We start from the raw sequence: 9,422 nt of genomic DNA on the forward strand, positions 1-9,422 counted from the left end.
TTAACAAATTTGGTTGTTTTAACTATGTAGATTAGTTAATAGTGTTATAAATGTGTATTATGTTGCTGTTGCTGTCAGGCATATTATATTTGAATGAACTGTCCTTCTGGCGCAATTAAACGTAATTATTATTGTATTGACGTGTATAAATTGCATAAATATGCCATAAATATGCAAAAATAGAATACGTTTGCAACAGAATATATAAAGCGCTCTGTTAATAGATTTACCAATCGCATAACTGAACTCGTATAACTTGATGCTTTTAGAAATAAATGAGTGCGCGTCGAATCCGTGTGCAAATAGTGGAACGTGTACCGATTTGATCAATGACTTCCGTTGCGCATGTGTACCTGGTTACTCAGGGAAAACTTGTTCAATTGGTAAGTAAAGTGTTTATGATCTCCAAGTTTTGGACTAAACTGCAATCTGTAAATCGGTGCGGACAATTCTGAGAATAAAGATACTGGCCCATACTGTTGAAAACATTGACATTTTTTTAAAAAACGTTACGGCAAGAACTCAACAGTATTAGAAACAAGAATTATAATTAAAAATTCGAAAAATAGTGTTCCTAAGTGTGGACAAATTGTGTGACACTTGACATCTTGACAATACCATTACTGGTTAGTAAAGAACACATGACACTTCATTCATACAATAATCTTGTGCGAACAACTCACAGATATTGACGAATGCGCTCCAATTCCTTGCGAAAACGGAGCAACCTGCCTGGACTTGGTGAACGATTACTCGTGCACTTGTGTTCCGGGATACACAGATGACATCTGCTCCACAGGTTGTAATAAAAAACTTAAGCCAGAAATAGCATGAGTTTGACTGAAAAAAAATGATTAAATAAATGACCTTCTGGTCATAATGTAACTGCCATTACAGTCGTAGGAGTTTTAACTACTATTAGTTGTGTACAAGAATATGTTTCGAAATAATTTAGAGCATGTTTAGATCCTTTAACATTACAACATTACGCAGATATTGATGACTGCGCCTTTGATACTTGCGAGAACGAAGCAAACTGCAGCGATCTTGTGAATGATTTCAGCTGCTCGTGTGTAGCTGGATATACAGGAAAAAACTGTTCAATAGGTCAGTACAATAGCGGGCTTCACTGTTCCTATTTTGCATTTAAAATTATTTTTTCGCATTCATCCATGTATATTTGTGCAACAAATATTAACATACGCATACAGTTAATAAGATAGAAGAGCAGATTGGCTTTTATGTGTGATTATGCCTTGCATTCTAAGAGCCACACATATGCTTAAGTTTTCACGATACGCAATACAAAACTCAACCATTCGCTAATGGGTTCTTAATATACTTAGGTCGTAGAGACAGATTGTGAACTCTTTACTCATGAAATGGTGACAGATTTTAATTTAAACCCAGCTTATAGACTACATCTGGCTAAATCAGTCATTCATTCTTGCAAAAATATCTACTGTCATTTCACCATAGTTTACTAAGGCCGAAAATAGGCGATTATTTCCACATATCACATAAATCAGTCGTACAAACGTGCTATATATACTATAATGTGAATCGTCACTACCGAGCGTGCACTAAAATTATGTTTTCGCAGATATTGATGACTGCGCATCTGGCCCGTGTGAAAACAATGGCAATTGCACAGACCTGGTAAACGACTTCAACTGTACATGTGTGTCCGGTTACGTGGAAAAAAACTGCTCGGTCGGTAGGTTTTTAACAGATACGAACCACGGCTGGTTACGGACAAAAACATTCGTCTTACAAGTCACCACTCTGATTTATTTCTGAATAACATTCAATATTTTAATTCCAAAATCTACCTTTTTCCACTTGTTGTGCGTGACACAGGTAGAATCTTGACATTTGCAAAATGAAAACATAAATAACTTCGTGTCAAACCCAGTTTGCTACAAAGAAAAATTGTTTCGCTAAAAGCTTCATCAGTTCAAATCTTTTATTTCTGAATATTCTGATTACGAACATGACACTAGTCACAGTAACATATTAGGGGATCAACACACGGATGTAGAATTTCCTTTTTACAGATTTTGACGATTGCCTCTCTGACCCGTGCGAAAACGGTGGGAATTGTACGGACTTGGTTGATGACTTTGAGTGTGCTTGTGAAGCGGGGTATACATCAAAAAACTGCTCTATTGGTGAGTCGAAAACACGGTATTTGTAACCGTAAACAAAGGTGAAGTGCAGAGTGCTTAACAAACAATTAGGAGTTCTTAAATCTGTGTGTTTCAGTGTTTTAAGTCAAACATGTCTTTTTCACAGATATAGATGAATGCGCACTTGACCCCTGCAAAAACGAAGCAACTTGCGAGGATCTGATCAACGACTACTTTTGCGAATGTGTCATTGGATATGAAGACAAAAATTGCTCTACTGGTGCGGTCACAGAACACATATTTGTTTTGTTGAAATAATCCCATGTTTTATGATAACGCAGTAATATTTCATGCCTGGGCTGCCAAGCCTGCAAACCTAATGATGTTTTATGATATACAGATATTGACGACTGTGAATCCAAACCTTGCCGAAACAACGGAAATTGTAGTGACTTGGTAAACGATTACTCATGCGCTTGCGTGATGGGTTATACCGACAAAAACTGCTCAACAGGTTTGTTTTGAGTTAGTTAAGTACGTTGAAATTTATCAAGTGTATCATTGAGTTAATTGTGAGTGGGTTCAGCTAAACCTTCCACACCAATTTGCTTTAACATCATATCTAACAATTAGAAAGCTGCGCAATAGGTGTGCACTGTTTCGACTTATAGGGTCTCATCAGCACGACCGGTGACTGAGTTCAGGTCTTAGTTGGTTATCTCGCCAGGCACCAGGTTTTTCCACTTTGTGATACTTTTGCAATAAATTTTGATTCTTTAAAAACCCGTACTAGCTACAAACCACGGAAGACGAGTTCGAAACAGTGTGCACTCTCTGCGACACACTAAACGTTATGGTTGATTTGCTTCTATAATACTATTACTCATGCAGATATAGATGACTGCGCATCACAACCATGCAATAACAATGGGACATGCAGTGATAGAGTCGACGACTTTTCTTGTCGATGTGCAATTGGCTTTACCGACAAAGATTGCTCAACAAGTAAAGGAAACAAGTTTGGAAGCGTGCATTACTATTCAGTAGCAACTTGTCCTACAATCTTTTTGTTGTGCTGATTTAAATTTCTTTAAGTTTTTTAGTGCTGATTTAATTTTCTTTTCTTTAAAAGAAGCGAGATTAGCCCATAATTAGTTTCAGGAAAATGGTTGTGGACATTAATATTCACGACAAAATTATGGATGGCATCTTAATTTTTTCTTGCTGTAAAGCCAAAATTATTGACACACAATCTAATAGGACTTTATCCGCAGACATAGATGACTGCGAAGTGGGACTTTGCTCAAATGGAGGAACTTGTGAAGATCTAATAGCGGATTACCACTGCATTTGCCTGTCAGGATACGCAGGCATAAACTGCACAATAGGTTTGCAATGCAGTTTTTAATAGCAGAAAAAACATACAAGTGTGAATTTGCTGGTTTGTTCCAGATGTTGATGAATGCGCCAGCTCACCTTGTATAAACGACGGAAATTGTACAGACCTCATCAACGACTATAGTTGCACTTGCAAGGCCGGCTACACCGACAAGAATTGTTCAACTGGTACGTCTAGTAATTTGATATTGCAACATATAAACGTAAAACTTTAAATATGTTTCAGATATTAATGATTGTGTTTCGATACCTTGCTTATATGAATCTCCATGCGTTGATTTGGTGAACGACTACCAGTGCGAATGCCATAGTGGATACATTGGAAAGAATTGTGAAACAGGTTTACAGATGAGCATGGCATTCAGATGGTTTACTTTGTTTAACTTGATACAACGTTTTAGAACCTGACGTTTGTAAAACGTCTCATTGTCACCAGAACGCTGTGTGTTTGCCTGAATCTTCAACAAAATACACATGTAGATGCAAAGCGGGTTTTGAAGGTGATGGACATGAATGTGAACGTAAGTATCTTCAACATAAACACGAATGACATATTATCAATAAGTATACAATAGTATAGAAGCAGCCGCCAGTTGCCCAGTACATGTCCATCATTTCTTAACATTTCAGCATACTGTCCGTCAATGACGATACAAGATGCAATAACCAACACAAGTTTCACATTCAGAAGAGTTAGTTTGTACGAGTCGTCCCCATCCAATGAGAATTGTTCGAACGGTAAAGCTTTTTTTAAATAAAAAACATTTTGAATGTAAAGAATACTTTCCTCTAAAGGGAGGCCCATTGCCACAGCAACGTGCTTACCTCATGGCAATATGGCAAAGTTAAAGAAACTTGAAGTCTTGCCCTGCAATGTGGACCTTAAAGCGGTAACAGCGGTAAGGCTAAAATATTTCGTTTGTTTCGTTTATTGTAAAGTGTAGCTATTCTTTAACACTGCCTGTACAATTTGTATGGATGTCATAGAGTTAAACGTATGTTACTTATTTTTTAAAACAGTGATTGCTGTCGTATTCATGTTTTTCAACTAAAAACGTGCATAGTCAGTCTTGAGTGCATAAATATGTAATCCATTTGCACTGAAACAACAAATCTAAGCGTAAAATTTTGCCACATTGAATGTTTCGTCTTGACAGAATATCGCTCAACTCAAATCATCATTCATCACAACCACTCTCGTTTCGTCATCTGTAAATAACCTGAAAATGCTTACGTCACACGACACGAATTTTTCGTCAAGCCAAGCGAGAAGTGTGGCCGGTTCTATTTTAGCTCTCAGTCAGACCAACCGTGAAAAAGTTGAGGTAAAATTGTGCAGTTACTTACATTGATCATTGGAATAGAATTTGCGTAGTCTAAACAATCTTGTTTTTAGATTTATCCAGAGACCGTGTCGAATGTGCTGGCGGTAATAAGTGTTGTCGGAAGGACGTTAAACTCTCTATCAGGGTAAGTTACCTAGATATTTAACCGCATCAGGTACCAGTGAATATAACTTTGGTGTACAATGAATATACACAAAGAAATTAATCGTATTTGATATTTGCTTCCCGCATACAACAGGCATACCTTATGTAGAAAGTGAATTCTCAGTTAGTTTTTGCCGCGTTTTAAAAAAATGGTGTATTTACACTTACCCTATAAATTATTCCACAAAAAACAAAGGTTTTGTGTCTTCGCTATAGTTCCAGTTTAGCCTAAACAAAACGTTTCCTTGTGACAAACAGTGCTTGGTCGTGTATGATGTTAATTCATTCAATTTAGGGGTGGATTAGCAAATGAAAAGCAGAAACTACTTGGTGCTCTGCAGGGCTTTGCGGACCGTGTGGAACTGCCTGCTGATAAATCTACGTTAACAATAATATCTCAGGACATGGCATTACAGGTATATTGGTCGCTTTTTTACTTTCCACTTTTTGGTTGATATGGGGGACGTGTTTTCCTCGATTAGAACTGAGCTACTAAAGAGCACCTTTTTATACTTGGTGTTTTCGTGTTATCATTTGCATTCGTGCATAGGTGACGGAGCCAAAGCTTGTCCCTGGCGAGAACAGCTTAAATCTTACAGTCGATCTTCCGTCTATCCACATTGAAACGGCGTTAACAGTGAACCCAGATGCACAAAACCGTTTTTCTTTTATCCTATTTAATGACGACTTCCTTTTTCCCTCTACCCAAAATCTATCCACGGTGAATATCAAAACATTGCATTTGCTGGTAGAAAACAGGCGTCAATTCCCTTTACTTTCAGGTTATTTCAACCAGCGGTGGTGCAAACAGTGTGGCACAAGTTTATTTGGACATTGTGTTTGAAAAGGAAACCGCAAGGCAAGGCGCTGTTCCGTTAAAAGACAATGAACTCAAGGTAAATTCCAAAATGTGTGTAAAACAGAGCACTGTTTAGTGGTAAACGCTAAAATGATTCTCAAATCTGTTGCCTATACAACGCAGCAATGTTTCGTACAATTGCATGATTAGCTGGATCGCCCTACTGTACAGGTCCTTTGTGGGCGTTTACAACTATACGTTTGTGCTGTGAAGCCTGTAAATCTATTGCTTATACATAACATTAACGTTCATGATCTTTGCTGCATATTTCCCCCAGGAAACCGTAACTCGCACACAGTGTGTAAGGTGGGACAAACGTCAAAACGAGTGGACGCCTGATGGATGTAGTTTGGTATTAGGGAGCTCGCCACCCGAATGTAGATGCAATGAGCTGGCTAGTTTCGCCATGGTAGTGGTAAGACAAATAAACTGAAAAGAGTGGAATACAAAAAATCAATATCTATAAGACATACCCATTACCTGTACAAGAATCTGGCCCTCGGTTGGGCATTGTCTTTATCTCTGCGGCAGCAAACTACTGTAATTGAAGCAACAAGCTTCTAATTTATGTCAGCAGACTTATTTGGAAAAATCGATTTCGCTTTTGTACTATAAGCTTCATCAGTTTCTGCAAATATCATAAAATAAAAGCAAATATTAAAAAATCGATATCTGTAACTCTTAATGTTCTTGAAACGCTTGCTTTACTCACAGTCTGTTATTATAGCAGTATGAAATAGCAGTATATCCAGTGATTTCAATTAAAGTTTCTTGAACCTCATGTTTCCAGAACTCCGTGGTTTTGCCTTCATCATATGTGATGGGGATTTTTAGTTACGTCGGATGTTCGTTGTCAGCAGTTGGACTTTTCTTGACAGCAACTCTCTACGTGTCTGTAAAGTAAGCTTTATACCTTACTATCTATATAGGTTGTTTTGTTCATCAAAATAGATATTGATGGGAAAAGATCCAGAACGAACATTTTGAATTCCTTTATTGTTGATAACGTTGCAAAAAATTAAAAAAAAATATAAACTAACAAAAATCTTTTTCAAACAACAGACAGCTTCGACAGAGAAAACCAACCAAGTTCTTAGTCAACATGTGCATTTGTCTGCTGGTGTCAAACATAATCTTTATGGTTGGCAGCGGTCAAACCAACTCTTTTGCAATTTGTAACATTGTTACATCCATGCTCCATTACTTCCTATTGGCTTCCTGGTGTTGGATGACCGCCAACGCTATCAACATGTACCAGGCATTAGTGAACGTAAGAAGTTCTTTGCAAAACTGCTTACACACTGTCTTTCTGGTGAATGTAGGATGAACTATGGCAATGCAGTTACACCACCACTTTAAAATAAGTTTTTTAAGAAAAGTATTGATGATTTTCCGAATGTGCAGCAACTGTTTCAGGATAATTTGAACGTGTTTCATCTAAAAGTTAAGCCTACTTTTCTCGATCAGAAGAAGACGCTAAAGTAATAAAACGTGCACACAAAGTTAACATAAGCAAATGTTAAATGCTTAAGATAACTATTAGTTAGAAAAGCATCTCCAAGCATGTTTCGCGTAGTGTTGTACACATCGTTAAAACCTGACGCAACATTTCAGTATGCAAACTTGAATATCAGCAAACCCTTCGCAACTAAAATAGTGTGATCCCATGCTCCTTTTTTACACTGAATAACGGTGATTAGTGTATATTTTAGACAACAATGCAAAACATAAGTTCAAATATATGTACGTTTTTTGAAGGTTATGAAAAATAACCGCGACATTACCACGCCGGCTATAGTCATATCCTACCTGCTTCCAGCTTTAATAGTCATGGTAACTGTTGGTCTAACAGTATTTCACTTTGACACCAGTAGCTACACACCAGGTTGGTAACTTCTAAACAAACCTATTTCGTTTTCAGCTAAGCCAATAAGGCAACATAGGTACAGAACTTTAATGAACATCCAACTGGCTTCATCACAATTTGAAACAGACTGATATTCTGGCATAAAATTAACGTGCTGTGTTCTTTCGACGTTTCGTCTTTGACATAGCAAGGCTTCATCAGGGTCCGGAAGAATATAGTACGTTATTTTTATGCCAGAAGATCAGTCTATTGTAAATTGCAATATACCTGGCAGCAAAAATAGTACAATATTGGCTTCATTACATGGCTTCAGTCTATTGATAATTATATTTTTAGACAATAACCTCTTCCAGTCATCATATCGGGCCCGGCATGTTTGTTGGCTTCATCTCTACTCACTTGACTTTGGCTTTCTGTTACCTGTCGGGATCATGGTCATTATCAACTGTGGCCTTTTCTTGTTAGTTCTTCGAAGCTTAACGTGCAAAAGGGCTAAAGTGAGTACCCACAGAATATGTAAGAAAGTATATTTCATCTCATGGTCATTGTTATCGTTCTTGAGACATTATAATACGTACCTGAAAAAACGTTGATATATAAGTTACAGAAACGTTTAAAAGCAAGTTTTGTGCGTGTGTGCCATCGTCAGGTCGTCCCTAGTTCTGGTTTAGCCACAAATTTAATACTAGAAGTCATCTTAGAAGTATTGTGTGTGATACACGCGCTGAAATATAAAAAGCTAACGAACCATTGTTTATCGTAGGTTCAGTCGTCGGCTGAAGATAGAACAAGGTTGGGAGATTTTATGATCGCTGTAGCGATTATTGCCATGATGGGAGTCACGTGGGTATTTGGATTTTTTATGATGATTTCTGATGACGTCATCTATCAGTCTATTATGGCGTGGCTGTTTACAATATTTAACTCAACGCAGGTAAGGAGCTAGAACTACGATATTTTGGACACAGTTTTAAAAGTTTTCATCAGCAACCACAACGGTTGGGTTAAACTGATTTGGTAACAAAAACTTGTTAATTATAAGACAGGTTCCTTCACTTTGCCAGAATCTATCCCTCTGAACAATGTCATTACTTCCAGCGACACCAATTTAGTCCGATATTAAGTTAATAGTTTGAAACTTTTGAAAGTTTCAGATTGAACCAGCTGACTTCAATTTGTTAATTATACTTTTTGATTTTGTGTATCTCTGTTATTAGGGCTTGATGATATTCTACGTAAACTGCATCCGCCAACCCTGCATCCGAAACATTTGGCTCAAACCTCTAAGACGAGTCTTCGCCAACAGTGATGACGAAACCACACAGACTTCTACTTCGACGATCAGTAGACCGAGGATGAGCTCGACCACAAAAATGTGATTTTTTGTACAGACGTTTGTGTAAAGTGCTATTGCAACCTGTTTTACGAAAATTAACCAAACATCCAAGCCACACAGTTGTCAAAGCTGTAACTATACCGTGTAAAATGTTATATTTAATCGATTTGTATTTGTTGTTGTTTTCCAAACCAGATAATAAAGTCCATTATAGCGAGATAGTGCGTAAGATTTAACGCAGGTTTGGACGTTAGTCCTCTTAAATCCAGCGTAACAGTGAGATTAGCTCTTGAACAATTAGAATTAGGACCCAGGTCAGGCTTTGTCTTTACGTGGGTGACAT

The sequence above is a fragment of the Ascidia mentula genome, chromosome 7 (assembly GCF_947561715.1).
Source record: "Ascidia mentula chromosome 7, kaAscMent1.1, whole genome shotgun sequence".
NCBI classification, from domain to species: Eukaryota; Metazoa; Chordata; class Ascidiacea; order Phlebobranchia; family Ascidiidae; genus Ascidia; species Ascidia mentula.